The following is a 15,415-nucleotide window of genomic DNA, read 5'->3' as shown; positions in this document are numbered from 1 at the left end:
CCCATTTGTCTGTCTATCTATCTATCTATCTAATCTATCTATCATCTATTTACCAACCTACCCATCTGTCTATCTACTGTCTGTCCATCCATCCATCTATCCATCCATCCATCTATCCATCGTCTTTCTAACATCTATCTACCTATCTATCTTCTATCTATGTATCTATCATCTGTCATCAATCTATCACCTATTTACCCACCCATCCATCTGTTCATCCAATATCTCAATATCTGTCTATCTATACATCCATCCATCCATCCGTCCATCCATCCATCCATCCATCCATCTGTCCATTTATCCATCCATCATCTTTCTATTCACCCATCCATCTGACTATCTGTCTATCTATTATCTATCTATCTTCTCTCATCTATCTTCTATCATCCATCTATTATCTGTCTTCTATCTTCTCCCTATCCTTCTATCCATCCACTGATCCATCCCTCATCCACCCATCTATCCTCTATCTATCTATTCATCTACCCATGATCTTACGTATTGTCTGTTTAGCTATCCATCCACCTGTCCATCCATTAACTATCTTTCTATTTATTCATCCATCCATCTATCCATCATCCACCTATCAATTATCTATTCATCCATCCATCTATCCAGCTATGTATCCATCTCTCTATCCATCCTCTCTCTCTCTCTGTCTCTCTACTAATTATCAACTCTCTAACACTACCAAATCTCTCATCTATGAATCATATGTCCCCCCTTCTACCCGACCTCAACTCTGCCTTGTTGCAGGGAGGGTACGCATGGCCACTGACCTCTGTAGCCAGGGTTGGCCTCACTTTTCCTCCTTGAGTGAAGTTGCTGACCATCGTTTGAGCACACCTGCCTGTGCACATGAGCATGTGGTAGGTTTGCAAGTCTTGAGTGCTGAAACTAGATCCTCATCACTTCTTTCCTCCAAGCTCATGTGACTTTGAGGAGGCCCCTCCCGTTTTCTGGCCCTGGACAGTAGTGCCAACTCTCAGGACTACTGTAGGAAGCAGATTAGTGGATAGGATTGAGCTCCCCTTAGTTACCGGCAAGGTGGGAGTGTGAGAACAAGAAGGGCTCAGTTGCTTTAAATAAAGGTTGTTCAACACTCATGCTTGGCCACCGACACTGTTGCGCATGCATTTCAAACTGCCCCTTCTTGGTGGAGGAATTACCTAGCAGTCAGCTTCTCCATGCAGAAGGAAGGCTGGTGGGATGCCAGTGCAGTTCAGGTGAAGCTGGGCTAGGACATTTGGATATGTCATCGAGAGCGCTCAGGCCCTGGGTGGGCTTTGGGAGAGTGGGTGCTTCCTGATCTTAAGGTGTTTCCTGAACTTGAGGTTTGGAGGTTCTCTTGAGGTAAGAGCCTGGGGTCTGCTCCATGCATTGCAAGCTCCAGGGTAAGAGGAGATCTATCCAGGGTCTTTAAAGAGAAAATTTAACAGGGTTAAGAACAAAGAAAAAATAGTGCTTTCAGAAGTATCAGCCAGAGGTTATGATTTTTATATAAGTTCCCCTAATAAGTTTTATTGCAAGACCCCATAGTAATTTGTTTAAAATCAAAAGAGAACAGAGATAATAAGATTTTAAAAAGAGAAGTCTCTGGCTTCTGAGCAGCTTCTTTTAATGTCATGGTTGGGAGCCTAGGCTCTGCCACTGTGTGATCTTGGGCAAGTTTCTTAATCTCTCTGGGCCTCAACTTTTTCATCTTTAAAATGGGTATAAATATATTAAAATAAGTTAGATGTTAAAAAATAATATCGACATAGACTACAGGAGTCACTACATGGCAAGTTCTTAGAACAGTGCCTGGCACAAAATAGGCCATCAATGAATGTTAGTTATTACCTAATGTATGATAAGCTTTGACTTTGTCAATAGAAAAACTAAAATACCAGTGGTTTGAACCACATGACATTTTATTTATCTCTCATGAAAAATAATTCAGCAAATAGACAGGCAGGACTAGATTGGTGGTTCCATGTCCATCTGGGACCCAGGATATTTCTGTCTTCTCTAGCATTGGCTTCTACTCTCACTGTCCCTTAGAGCTGCTGGAGCTCCAGCCATCACATCTGTACTCCAGGCCAGGGGAAAGAGGAAGGGGGAATGAATGAATAGACCACATTTTTCAGATGAGTCTGCAGCATTTTTAAAACAGCTTTATTGGTATAGAATTCAAATACTGTATAATTCACATATATGAGTGACCATCTCCACAATTAATTTTAGAACCACTTTGTCACCTCAAAAGGAATTCCCCTACCCTTTAGCTATCACCCTTTCACTCCCAAGACCTAATCAACCTCTAAGCTACGTCCTGTCTCTATGAATCTCCCTTCTCTGTATATTTTATGGAATCCTACACTATGTGGCCTCTTGTGACTGGCTTCTTTTGCTTGCATTATGTTTTCAAGGGTCGCTATGGTGGATTTTGCCCCTCTCAGGCAGTCCTGGAAGTCCCACCTGACTCTTCTGCTTATATCTCACTGGGAAGAAGCTGGTCATGTGGCCATACCTCACTCCAGGAACATCTGGGACATTGTTTGTTCAGCTGGGCACATTGCCACTCCCAGATAGAACCAGGGTTCAATTTCTAAGGAAGAAGAAAAAAAGGACAATGGATGGCAGCCAGAAGTCTGTCACCAAGTGCTGAGTATCACTCAGGGTTCTGCTGAGGATCTAACCCACTCTCTCTATCACACCAGATAAATCTTTCTAAAGTGACTTCCGTTTCTTACTCTAAGTCCTGTTTTATCTTTAATCCTCACAATAAGCCACAGAGCCAGGCACTATTCTGATTTTATAGACGAGGAGCCTGCAACTGAGGAGACTGGGCATCTTACCTGAGACCAGAGAGGGGTAGGTGGTGCAGCTGGGCCTGTCCCCCTTGAGAACAGGGTTCCTTGACCTTGGCCCTATTGACGTTTGGGGGTGGGTCGTGTGCATTATGGGATGTTAGCAACATCCTGGTGACCACTACACACTAGATGCCAGCACCACTCTCTCCTCACCCAGTGTGACAACTAAAAATGTCCCCAGACATTGCCAAGTAGATTTTGATTGAGTGGAAGAGTGGATGAGTAAATGAGTGAATGAGTGGTCGAGTGGCTGAGTGAATGAGTAGTTGAATGGTTGAGTGGTTGAATGAGTAGGGGCATGAGTGGTTGAGCAGATGAGTGGACAAGTGGTTGAGTGGTTGATTAGATGAGTGGCTGAGTGAATGAGTGGTTGAATAATTGAGTGGATGAGTGGTTGAGTGGTGAGTGGGTGAGTGGTTGAGTGGATGAGTGGTTGAGTGGATGAGTGGATGAGTAGTTGAGTGGATGAGTGCTTGAGTGAATGAATGGGTGAGTAGTTGAATGGATGAATGGATGATTGGTTGAATATATGAGTGGTTGAGTATATGAATGGATGAGTGGATGACTCCCCACATGGAAGCCAAGTCGGTGTCTGCTAACTGCCCATCATCTTCTCAAGATGCTATGGAGCTTGTGCCTCAACCCAGGAGACTTTGGCTTTACCTGGAAAGCACAGGTGTCTCTAAATTGACTTGTAAGAGGTTCATAGAGTGAAAAGTGAGGCCAGTTGCCCAGGCAGGTAGAGACCCTGATGTCTGGACCTGTAAAGAATAGTGACCTTAATGAAGGGGATATAAACACACCCCAAGCTGCTGTTCCCAGAAAACTGTGCTCAGAGAGGCTTAGAAGTGTGATTCGCATGGGTTATCTAAGTTGAACCCAGAGAATGAAAAGGAACCTGATTCTGTGGGCAGGTTTGGACCGTGACCCTTGATGGGCACTCCTCCTTCATGAACCCACTGAGTGGGCTTACCAGGAGATTGTCCCTCTGCCTCTATTTCCACACCTGTGCCTGCATCACCTGCCAGGGAGAGAAACTGCCTAAGCCAGTCACTGTGACCTTAGAACTGTGGGGGCCCATTCTAAGGTCACGAAGGCCTCAGAGACTGCAGAGCCCAACCTGAGATGCCACTCAGCTGAGGCTTGACCTGAAACCAGCTCAGTGGTTTGGGGGAGGAGGCAGGCTGGGGAGGTGGAGGTGCGTGGGCCCTCTTTCAATAAATAGAATATTTGTATTTTAAAACAAAGAGCAGTCTCAGGCCTGAGGTCTCCCAGAGGCCCCATGGCAGCTGTTGGAGCCATTTGGAAAATTCTCCAGAGTGCTGGCTTTCTCAGGCTGATGTTGAGGGCATCCCCTGAGAGGTCAGAGGGAGAAACAGCCAGACAGCCCTGCCTTGCTGGCTGCTCTGAAGCTTCCCCACAGATGGAGAGGGACAGATGGTGCTCACCGCCAACCCTCTTGCTGGGTCCCCTGACCTCATTTGTTTGTTTAGGAACACAGAGCACCCTCTGCTCTCAGCCACAGACAGCCACTGGCCAGGAGGAGAGGCTTGGATCAGACTCAGGAGGCCCCTTGTGCCCCCACATTCTTAGTAGCTGAGTGGTCTTGGGCCTCTGATCCCCAGATCCTTGTGGTAGATCCTAGCAGAGTGAGTCCTTTGGAGGTGTCACTTCCTGCTGTGGCCCAGCCCTGGCAGGGGCAAGGAGAGTGGGTAGGGTGGATCGATGGGCTTCAGGCCTGGCTGGGCTGAACGGAGGTGCACACGGGTAGGAGGAAGTCCAAGCTGTCATCATGTTGCTGGGCCTGTGACCTGCCCCCCTGCCCCATAACAATGGGAGCTACTGCAGCTGAGGCCACCATGGCACACACTCTGCCTGTGTCCTTCATTCCCAACAGCCCAGCAGAGTGTCCCTTTGTCCCCAGTGTCCCTCACTAATGAGTGAGGACACAGGTGGAGAAGCTCAGCGTGGAGGTGGCAGGGCGGAGTGCTGCTTTGGAGCCAACGTCCCTCTCTGATGCCTGGCCTGATGCCTACCCGCTGCCTTTCCTGAGCCTCAGCCTCCTTCCCAATCTGGGTTCCCTGCTGGCTCAAGTCCTCCAATCCTGAGAGAACCAAAGCCCTTCACCTTCCAGCCAGGCTCAGTGGGCCAGGAAGGGGCTCTTGCAGGCCCTGGGTCTGTCCATCCCAGCCCAGAGGGGCTGCTTTGGCTGTCAGCCCAGGGAATAGGAAGGAGCCTTGGCCTCTGATGTCCTGAGTGAGGCCCAGCTGTAAGCTGAGGGCGGCTGCCTGGCATCTTGCAGGCCCTGGCTGACCCAGCCAAGGGGACATGGCCTGGTCCTGGTCCTTCCTCAGGAGCCCTGTCCCTTCCTCACTCCAGCCTTCCTCTCTGGAAAAGGCAGAACTTGAGAAAGCCTCAAGGAGGAGGAGGCCGCTTAAAGATAGATGTGCAGTTTGTGCATTGCACATGGACATCACTGTCACCTGGCTTTGATGAGGTGCGTGTCCCAGTAGGCAGGAGTCCAGCATCTTCAAGGATGCCACTTTCTAATGTGAGGAGTGACACCTTGTCCTGCCTTCATCTCACTGCAGACTCTGCTTTCCTGCCAAGAGCTGCTTTAGTCACATTGTCTCATTCATTCATTCATTCATTCATCCATCCATCCGCTAAATATTTAAGATAACCATGGTTTGGCCTCCATAGGTCTCATCTGCCTTGCGTCCCTATGCCCTTGGCCAGCCCTCACTGAATAGGGCTTGTGTTCTTTTTTAAATTTTATTTTTTAATTAAAAAAAATTTCTAGACAGTGTCTCTTAGAACATGTGGAAAAAAGCAAAAATAAAATATAAAATAAAAGAGACAGGGTCTCACTCTGTCGCCCAGGCTGGAGTGCAGTGGTGCAATCACAGCTCACTGCAGCCTCGGCCTCCCAGGCTCAAGCAATCCTCCTGCCTCAGCCTTCCAGAGTGCTGGGACTATAGGCACATGCCACCGTGCGCAGCTGGGCTAGTGTTCTTAATGGCAAGGGCTTGACCTCTCCTCAGGACCAGATGCCCCGCTGGGCATTTGAGAGCCTTGATTTCTGGACGCTGTCCCCAACTTGCAGATGAAGACACTGAGCCCTTGCAAGGCTCAGGTGCCTGAGTTCCTGGCCCTCAGCACAGGAGGCCATGATTTAAATGCAGGGAGCTGGGTTCAAGGCCTCTGCTTCTCCTGTACATGACAGAGAACATGCTTCCTCTATTTGGAAAGGGCTCCTGACTTTGGATTTTTGCATTGGACTGGAAGTGCCTGTGTTCCAGGCTACAGAGTGGCCCAGGCTTTGTCACTGGATGGCCAGACCTGGCTCCCAGGATGCTTTAGAGCTCAGCCTTTCTTCTTGGGCAAGGGTGAGCCCTCCTGGCTGTAGTGCCTGGCTCCTTGCACCACGATGGCCAGGGCTCCCAGGAGAGCAACCAGCTGCTGAGGCCAGGGCAGCTTCTGTGGGGTGGAGGTGAGAGGCCTGCAGCAGGGCCAGGGCCGGCAGGAGGGCATGTGGTGTGGGGGCACACCTGTTCCTGAGGTCCCCAACTGTCTTGGGGTTTCCTATCAGAAAATGAATTATGTCAAGCAATTGGTGAACAAGCAACTACTTGCTTTAGCGAGAGACTCTGAGCTGCAGGAACATTCGAGGCGGCAAAGCATGCTGAGCTTGCTGGTGTGTTTCCTTCTTGGGTTCTAAAAATGTTGACCAGACCGGGTGCAGTGGCTCACGCCTGTCATCCCAGCACTTTGGGAGGCTGAAGCAGTCAGATCACCTGAGGTCAGGAGTTCGAGACCAGCCTGGCTAACATGGTGCAACCCCGTTTCTACTAAAAATACAAAAAATTAGCCAGGCATAGTGGTGCGTGCCTGTAATCCCAGCTACTCCGGAGGCTGAGGCAGGAGAATCGCTTGAACCCAGGAGGCAGAGGTTGCAGTGAGCCGAGATCGCACCATTGCACTCCAGCTTGGGCAACAAGAGCAAAACTCCATCTCAAAAGAAAAAAAAATGTTGACCAGACCCACAAAGTGGGACAAACACACTCCATGGCTTCTGCCCAGGCCCTGCACTGCTCAGGGCAGCTGCCCAGCTTGCTGTACCCTCTCCAGACCCTCATTTTCCGACCTCTGTCATGCCTCCAACTCATCCTCCAAACTCTTGCTGCTAGGGAAGTTGTTCTAAAATGCAAATTAGACCAATTTCACCTGCCACCTCTCTCAGGGCCCTCAAAGGAAACAGAATTGACCCTGAAATGGTTCACCCTCCTGTAAGGAGTGTGGGTGTGAATTCTTTTTTTTTAAATTATATTTTAGGTTTTAGGGTACATGTGCACAACATGCAGGTTTGTTACATGTGTACACATGTGCCATGTTGGTGTGCTGTACCCAGTAACTCGTCATTTAACATTAGGTATATCTCCTAATGCTCTCCCTCCCCCCTCCCCCACCCCACAGCAGGCCCCGGTGTGTGATGTTCTCCTTCCTGTGTCCATGTGTTCTCATTGTTCAATTCCCACCTATGAGTGAGAACATGCGGTGTTTGGTTTTTTGTCCTTGCGATAGTTTGCTGAGAATGACGGTTTCCAGTTTCGTCCATGTCCCTACAAAGGACATAAACTCTTCATTTTTTATGGCTGCATAGTATTCCATGGTGTATATGGAGTGTGGGTGTGAATTCTTACACCCTCTGTGGGGTAAAAGAATTCACAACCACACTCCCAACAGGACAACAGGAAGACTCTGAGCAGGGCAGGAGGAACCCACGAGGCTGGAGAAGCACCCAGGACAGCTGGCAGGGCTTGCTGTCACCACGCCAGCGGGTATCTGGTAAAGTCTGAGTCGCCAGAGCCCAGAATGCCTTTCCAAAGCCCCCGAGCTGCTGCCCCAGCCTCTTGCTTCCCTGCTGCTGCACTGAGCATCTTCCCTGCTCCACCAACGCGCCACACCAGGGCCGGCGTCAGTCTCCAGCTCTGGACCCAGCAGAGTGCCTGGGGCTTCAGAGGTGCTCACTGAAGTTTGCTGAATGTCAGATGCCAGCAGCAGCAGAACCACCAGAATTCGTGAGCACCACCATGGCTCCCCAGGGCGATGCCCACGCTCCCACGCATCCTTCCCAGCTGGTCCACGTGGCCCTGTGATGGGGGTGCAGTCCCTGCCCAGGCGAAGTGAGGAACCAGGTATTGATGGGGCGTGCCTCCCGTCCAAGCACATGGCTGGCAGCCCAGGGCACAATGTGTGCTGAGTCTGTCTTGGGAATCCCAGCCCAGCACTTGCTCCTCTTGGTGGCCCTCCCATGCCCTCTCTGACCTCAGGACATTTGTCAGGGATGGCCTTGAGTAGCTCCAATCGCCCTAAATGCTCAAACACACACAGACCCACTCTCTACCCCCTCAGGACTGGCTGACCCCCAGGCAGGCAGCCCAGCACACCAGCTGCCCTTCACCAACTGTGCAGCCAGGATAAGGAGCCTGGTCCGCCACCTGCACCAGGGCAAGATCTACCGGTCAGCGCCAAAAAACTCTCCCCAAGAGTGCCAAGGGTGAGCAGGGTCCCTGAGGCTGATCACGACAGATCCCGGCCCCTCCCTAGAAGTCCCCAGTGGCAGGGTGAGCACGGGGCCAAGAATCTGCATTTCTGACAATCCCAGGGGACATTGATACTGCTGGCCTGGGACCCCCTCCTGATCTCAACGGACATTCAGCCAGCATGAAGATTTGCTAGGAGACCACCCCAAGCCAGGCACAGGTCTTGGAACAGGGACCACAGCAGGAGGCCACGTAGTGTCTGCAGGGCTGTGGACAGCACGGGAGCTGCGGGTCTGGTGGGAGTGCCACTGGGAAGGAGGAGGGTGGTCCGAGGTGCAGCCCCAGCTGGTTCTACCTTCACAGCATCCCGAGCAGCAGGCCTCAGAGCCCTGTTTCATCATCTGGAAGTGAAGAGTGGGGGACATGGAATACACTCACCGTTCTAGTCCTGATAGGTAAGCAGTGGGAGCTCAGAATTCAGATCTGTGGGCACCAAAGCCTGTGCTCTGTAGACCTCATCTAAATACCCGCAGAGCTGGGGGCTGCAGCAAGACCACCATGGGGTGCAAACTCCTGGGGCAGCACATGGTGGCCACTCTTTGGATACTTGTCAATGAGGACTGGGAGGGCAGCCAAGAGCCTTGGCTGATGCAGCTTGGAGGGGGAAGCCCCAGTGGCAGGCTGCTGCTCCAGGGCTCATCCTTAAGGTTAAGCGGGGCGTCTGGCAAGCAGGTGTTTCAGCAGAGGCTGTAACATGGCCTTTCCTGATGTCTGAGGCAGGAGGGACTTCCCCAGCCAAGCACCATGGATGCACTGACTGAAAAGTGTCCCCACGGAGGCCAGGGAGCAGGGCAGGTGCCCGGGAACCTCTGTGGTGTGAAAGAATTCACAACCACACTCCTCAGCGTCCTTGCTCGAGCAGGAGGGCCCAACTGTAAAAGTGGCCCCCGTGGGAGGCTCCTGCTGTGGGATCAGATCCCTGCAAGGGCACAGGTGTCAGAGAGCACACCTGGGTGATGCCACAGCAGCCAGAGGTGAGGGTGGCATGCACTCTGCTCCTCCACCCCTACATCCACCGTGGTGTACAGGCAACAGCCCACCTCTCACATCTGCCGCTGCATGGACCCTTATGAAAGGGACCATCCTACCCACTTTACAGATGGGGAACCTGAGGCTCAGAGGACAAGCACGAGGCAGAGCCAGGAGTGGAACCCAGCCCTGCAGAGGCTGGACCAGGTGCTGGGTTGTTTGCAGTCTACACCAGAGCTGGCTCCTGAAGGGCCAATAGTGAGGCCACAGCCGGGCAGCCACCACCTGGTGCCTGTTGCAGGTACTGAAGGTGAAGACAGAGGACTCCCCCGAACTGCCCTGGCATGGGGTACTCCCAGGAGGCTTCCTGGAGGAGGGGAGCATGAGCAGGTCTGCGATCTAGGCAGGTCCACTGCTGGAACACACAATCCCCAAGTCTCGATTCTCAGATGCATTTCTCTGTAACGTCCAATCTGATGCCAGCTGAGTGGTGATTTGAGCTCTGTCCACCGGTGCTTCTAGCCTTCAGGGCTGGGAATCCTGCTCAGGAGAGACCCGGGGCCAGAACTGGGACTAATATATGTTTGCTGTCTTAAGCTGCTAAGATTTGGGGCAATTTTTTATGTAGCAATACATCCCATAGCCAAGATGGACCGGTGTGGAATACCAACAGTCTCTCCACCGTATCTGCTCTTAACCCTGCACTCTGAAAACAAAAGACAGTGGCAGCAGCACAGCCAGAGGGGCCTGTGGAGCTGTGCCTTTGCAGGAGGCACGGCGGTGCAGAGCAGGGCAGGAAGCACTGACTGTCAGCCCCTCATCGCCAGCCAGCCTGGACCGGGGCATCTGCCTCAGCTGGAGCTGCAGCTTCCGGCAGGACCAGGGCTTCCCAGGCTGCTCACTGGCCTCCCTGATGGTGGGCTCAGGCCCAAAAACGGCTGAGGAGACCCAGACCAAGCACTGCAAGGTGAAGCAGCAGGCCTGGATGCATGAGGGCCTGCTGGGCAGAGCCCTGACCTCACGGACAACCCTAAGTGCACTCCAGCACAGTGCTCCTTGGCTCACTACTCCTTAGTGCAGTACTTCTTGGCTCAGTACTCCTTGGCACAGTACTCCTTGGTGCAGTACTCTTTGGTGCAGTACTTTTTGGCTCAGTACTCCTTGGGTCAGTACTACTTGGCACAGTGCTTCTGGCCCAGCACCAAGTGAGGACCTGGTGCTCCCTGGAACAGTAAGTGCCTCTAGCATGGTGCTCCCTGTATTGATGGTCCTGGTCTGATGTTCCTTAGCCCAGTGCTCCCTGCCTGGTACTCTGCACAGTGCTTCCTGGTCTGCTGCTCCCCACAGGGGTTCCCCATCTTGCCACTGTCCTCCAGATCCATTTATGGGTTTTGTAGGTCTCACTGCCCAGTCTCCCCATTCACTTAGCAGCCCCCAGCCCTGACTGGAGGAGGGAGAAGTTTCCATCTCACAGAAAAATCAAGGAAAAGCACTGAGGGGGAAAACAAGCTGGTGGTCTGCAACCAATCCCCTTGATATGATGCACCTGAATTTTGCATTAGCTTCTCTGGGAGGCCGCCGCACCCTCTTTCAGGGTCGAATCAGCCTCTTGCGAAAGGGAAAACGAAAATCTCCAGCTAGGCCTGTCAGCCAGCGGTCAGCTTGCGCTCAGCCCGGGCATGGGTGCCAGCTGGTGAGACAAAACCTGCACACGAGGCCTCTGAGCGGCCGCTTTGTCCTTCCAAGGAGAGCCACCTGCTGCATTCAGATCAATCGCAGGCCTCCGAAAACACGACCTCGAGAATTTGTGTTTTCCTCACTTTCTCCAACCATGCAGCAGGGACGAGCCTGCTTCCCGAGCACAGCCACATTCTCAGACGAGATGAGAAGTGAGAAGAAACACAGCAAGCATGAACACACACTCCCCACACTCCAGGCCGTCCATGTTTCCAATCCTCTACCCAAACAAACAAAAAATTCCTACAATTCCAGAGATGTCACCCAGTCCCTCTCTCTGACACCTGCACCAGCACAAAACCCTCTGCCTGACATTGGTTTTGAAAAACATACACTCAGCACTACTTAGACGCAGCCATTTGGGGACGCTGCTTTTCTGCTGCTCTGAGATGGAAGACCTCTGATCTGGGGACACCTGGCAGGGGCCTGAACTTGCAGGACAGTGGGGCACAGCTTCCCAGAGGTCAGTTTCCTTCAACTCTTCTTTTAAAGGAGGAATTGGATAATTTAATCGGTAAGTAATTTAACCATAAAACCAACAGGTCTACTGTGGAGAGGAGTATCAACCTGCACACATTTTAAAGAGAGGACGAGAGATCTGAAAGACACGTCTAGGCTGTAGCAGCTGCTTTGTGCTCTTTACTCTCAGATCCCATGGAGGAGAGCAAGGCCTCCTGCTCTACCATTTGTGTCCTGACCCCATAGGGCAGCTCATGGAACAGCAGGAGCTGTGTCCCTAGTGTGAGTGTGGGTCCTAGAATGGCCCAGCACCACGAAGCTGGGTACAGAATTCAGGCCTCTTGGTTCCTGGTTCTCTGTCCTGTACTCTGCACTACCCTACTGGCCTCATTAGGGGTGGCTTTGCAGAGCTTCCCATCCCCCCTGAGTTTGCTTCTTCATCTGAGGGAGATCCAGCTGTTTCCAGTAGGCTGAGCCCCATCCTGCAACCATCAGCTTGTAAGAGAGGGAAGTTGCTTGCCCCAGAGCTCTGGCCTTAACTGGCTTCATTTGGCCAGCTCTGTCCCAACCCTACCAGAGGGGCCCAGCTAGACTCGGGGGTGGGGCTGGGATGAGAGTGTGGCATTGCAAGGAGGCCCAGGGCCCCAGGCGAGCAGGACACTCCCCCCAGAAGCAGTGAAGACAGGCACAAATGAAGGAGGATGAGAGGAGTCTATGAGGAGACCCAGGGAATCAAGAGAGGAGAGAGGTTGGAGCCTGGTGGGGAGAGAGCCAGGCCTCGCAGGCTCCAAACGATCCACTCTGACTGAACCTTCCAGTTACCAGGGCTGTCTGCGGCATAGATGACCACTGGGGTTACGAGGAGTCTGGGCCACTTCCCTGCCCTTTTGCAGGGCCAGTGGGAGAGCAGAGGGAGTGGGTGTGCACATGCTGAGCCCTCCACTCATGTCTACGCATCTGCTCCTCCAACACCCTGGGAGTTGGTGTTGTCAGCCCATGTGGCTGAAGAGGAAACAGGCCCTGGAGGGTGAAGTGATTTGCCTTACAGCTTGTCCATACTGAGTGGAGCTGGAATTCACACCCGGGCTACCTAACAAATAGCCAACGTCCTTTCAATCCCTAGCCTCTGGGCCACACTGGCAAGAAGGACAATGGGGATTGTTGCTACCGGCATACCTGCCTCATTGCCATATTCTCTTACCACCACCCTCATTCCTTGATCATGATGGAAAAGTCTATTCTCAACCTCCTTTGGAGAATGGATTTTTACACCAAAAGCACTTGGAGCATTAGCAACTACTGACCTCTTCTGGACTGAGAAGGCAGACCCAGAAGACAGATACCACGTCGTAGTCAGTCCCCTATGCCAAAGGCAAATTTCAGATGTGATGCCTTAGTTCCTTGAAAACAGGGAATATTTCTTCTATTTCTCCTGAAACTCTGCCTGGAGTCCTAGTGGGAATCTAGGCACAGAGTAGATGTATCAATCCCACCACCTGGGCTTAAAAGAACAATTATTTATCAGGTAACGATTTTGTGGCCCAGTGACTTGGGCTGGGCCTCGCTGGTTCCTCTGCTCATTTTGGTTGGGTTTATTCATTCATCTGTGGGCAGCTGGTGGTCAGGTAGTTTCATACCTGCATCTGGCAGTTGGCTGCTGATTGGCTGAGGGTCAGATATAGTTAATGGGGGTTACTGGGCCATATGTCTTTCGTGCATCCACCAGTTTGCATGGTGGTGGCTGCAGGATTTCCAAGAACAGCAAGAGAGGAATCCCAATGCACAGTTACTTTTTACCCCTTAGTCCATGGAACATTGCACCATGTTTGCTAATGTCCCATTGATTAAAGTTAGTCACATGACCAACCCATATTCTAGGGATGAAGAAGCAGTCCCCAGTTCCTGATGGAAGGGGAAGAATTTGTGGCCCTTTTTGCAGTCGCCACAGTTGGTGGTCACGGGCGTTTCCTAGGACATTGTTGCCTCATTCTCTCTCCCCTCTTACCACCTGATACATAACTTCTGCTGTGGCCATAATAGCCTAAAATGCAGTGGTTTTATTTCTAGGCTTTCTCCTCCTTATGCAGCGGCTAAGCTCCCCCAGGCAGGAATTACAGCAGGTATTTCTGTTTCCCCAGCTCCTAGCATAGGGTCCAGTGAATGCTTACTCAGTGAATGTTTATTAAACAAGTCACTGAATTTGTTGAATTGAATATAAAGTGAAAATGGCTTCAGGTGAGCAATGTGTTAATTAGACCCAGGATCTGAAACTCCAGATGGGCAGAATGCAAATTAGCAGAGCTTTTTAGAAGCACTATTTGTACCACAAGTTCAGCGTGATTTGATTCCCCTCAAGTATTCTAGGACACCTGTGCTAGTGCCAGCCCACCAGAACTTCCTGTGGATCACAAGTGGGTGAGGTTCTTAGCCTCTCTTGGGTATTTGCCCTCTCAGGAAGCCGGTGGGAATGACGGAGCATCTCCCTAGAAAATGCATACCTGCACTATATCACTGGGGCTCAGTCTCAGAGAACAGGATGCACTGCAGCTAGTTTAGCAAGAAGGAATTAGTTTCAGGATACGGGGGGCAAATAGAATCATTGGAGAGGCTGAAGAAATGGATGTGGAGCTGAATATTCAGGAACGACTTTGAAAACAAAACTGAGCCAGCAAAGGAGCTGCTCCCTCTTTGCCAACAGGAAGCCACCTGCTCAACTGGGAAGCTGTAGCTCCTCCTCCAGCTCCAGAGTCAGGCTGCCATCAGCGTCAGGAGACAGCCACTGTAGACGCCACCCAGATAGGGAAGCTGCTGGAGGAAGGGTCAACACCTCTGTGCAGGGGCTTGCCTGCAGGAATGCAAGGCAGTGCTGGCAGAGCCTCTGTCTTGCAGAAGCGTTCAATTCAATACAGGTGCTTCCATTAGGAGCTTGCTGCAAGGGATTCTGGGAAATGCAGAACAGGGAGACACTGGGAAGGTTAGGATAGAGGGTGAGCACCCTCATCTCCACCCTCGCTCACCCACAATTTCTCAATCTCAGCCCCCCACTATCCACTACAGTACATGGTAGTACCTTCATGAACCCCAAGTTAACAACTTTATTTTAGTTTTAGATATGTGGCAGAAAAATAGTTTTTTCAAATACTTATATATTCCTAGTGAGAACATTTAAAATCTACTCTCTTAGTAATTTTCAAGTATATAAGACATTGTTATTAACTATAGTCATTGTGTTGTGCAGTAGATCTCTTGAACTCATTCCTCCTAACTGAAATGTGTCCTTTGACCAACGTGCCCCCAATCCTCCTCCCCTACCCTAGCCCCTGGTAACTACCATTTTACTCTCTATTTTGATGAGTTTGACATTTTTAGATATCACATCCAGTATTTGGCTTTCTGTGCCCAGTTTATTTCACTGAATAAAGTGTCATTCGAGTTCATTCATGTCATTGCAAATGACAAGACTTCTTTCTTTTTTAGGGCTCACTAGTATTCCATTGTTTATATCTATACCACATTTTCTTTATCCATTCATCTGTTGATTGACACTGAGGTTGATTTCATAATTTGGCTATAGTGAACAATGAAGCAATGAGTGTGAGAGTGCAGATGTCTCTTTGCCAAGTCGACAACTTCGTTAATTCTTATGAGTTAAAAATCAATTTGAAATATTTTCTTAGAGAAAAACAGGCAGTACAGTGAGAATATGATCATTTGTTCTGAATTACAGAACTTGGTAGTGCATTAAAGAGAATGGAGTCAGGATTATGATTTTTGTCTGTTTGTTTGAGA

This window comes from Pongo pygmaeus, chromosome 9 (genome assembly GCF_028885625.2).
Source record: "Pongo pygmaeus isolate AG05252 chromosome 9, NHGRI_mPonPyg2-v2.0_pri, whole genome shotgun sequence".
Classification (NCBI taxonomy): Eukaryota; Metazoa; Chordata; class Mammalia; order Primates; family Hominidae; genus Pongo; species Pongo pygmaeus.
Note: the sequence above shows the minus strand (reverse complement) of the source record.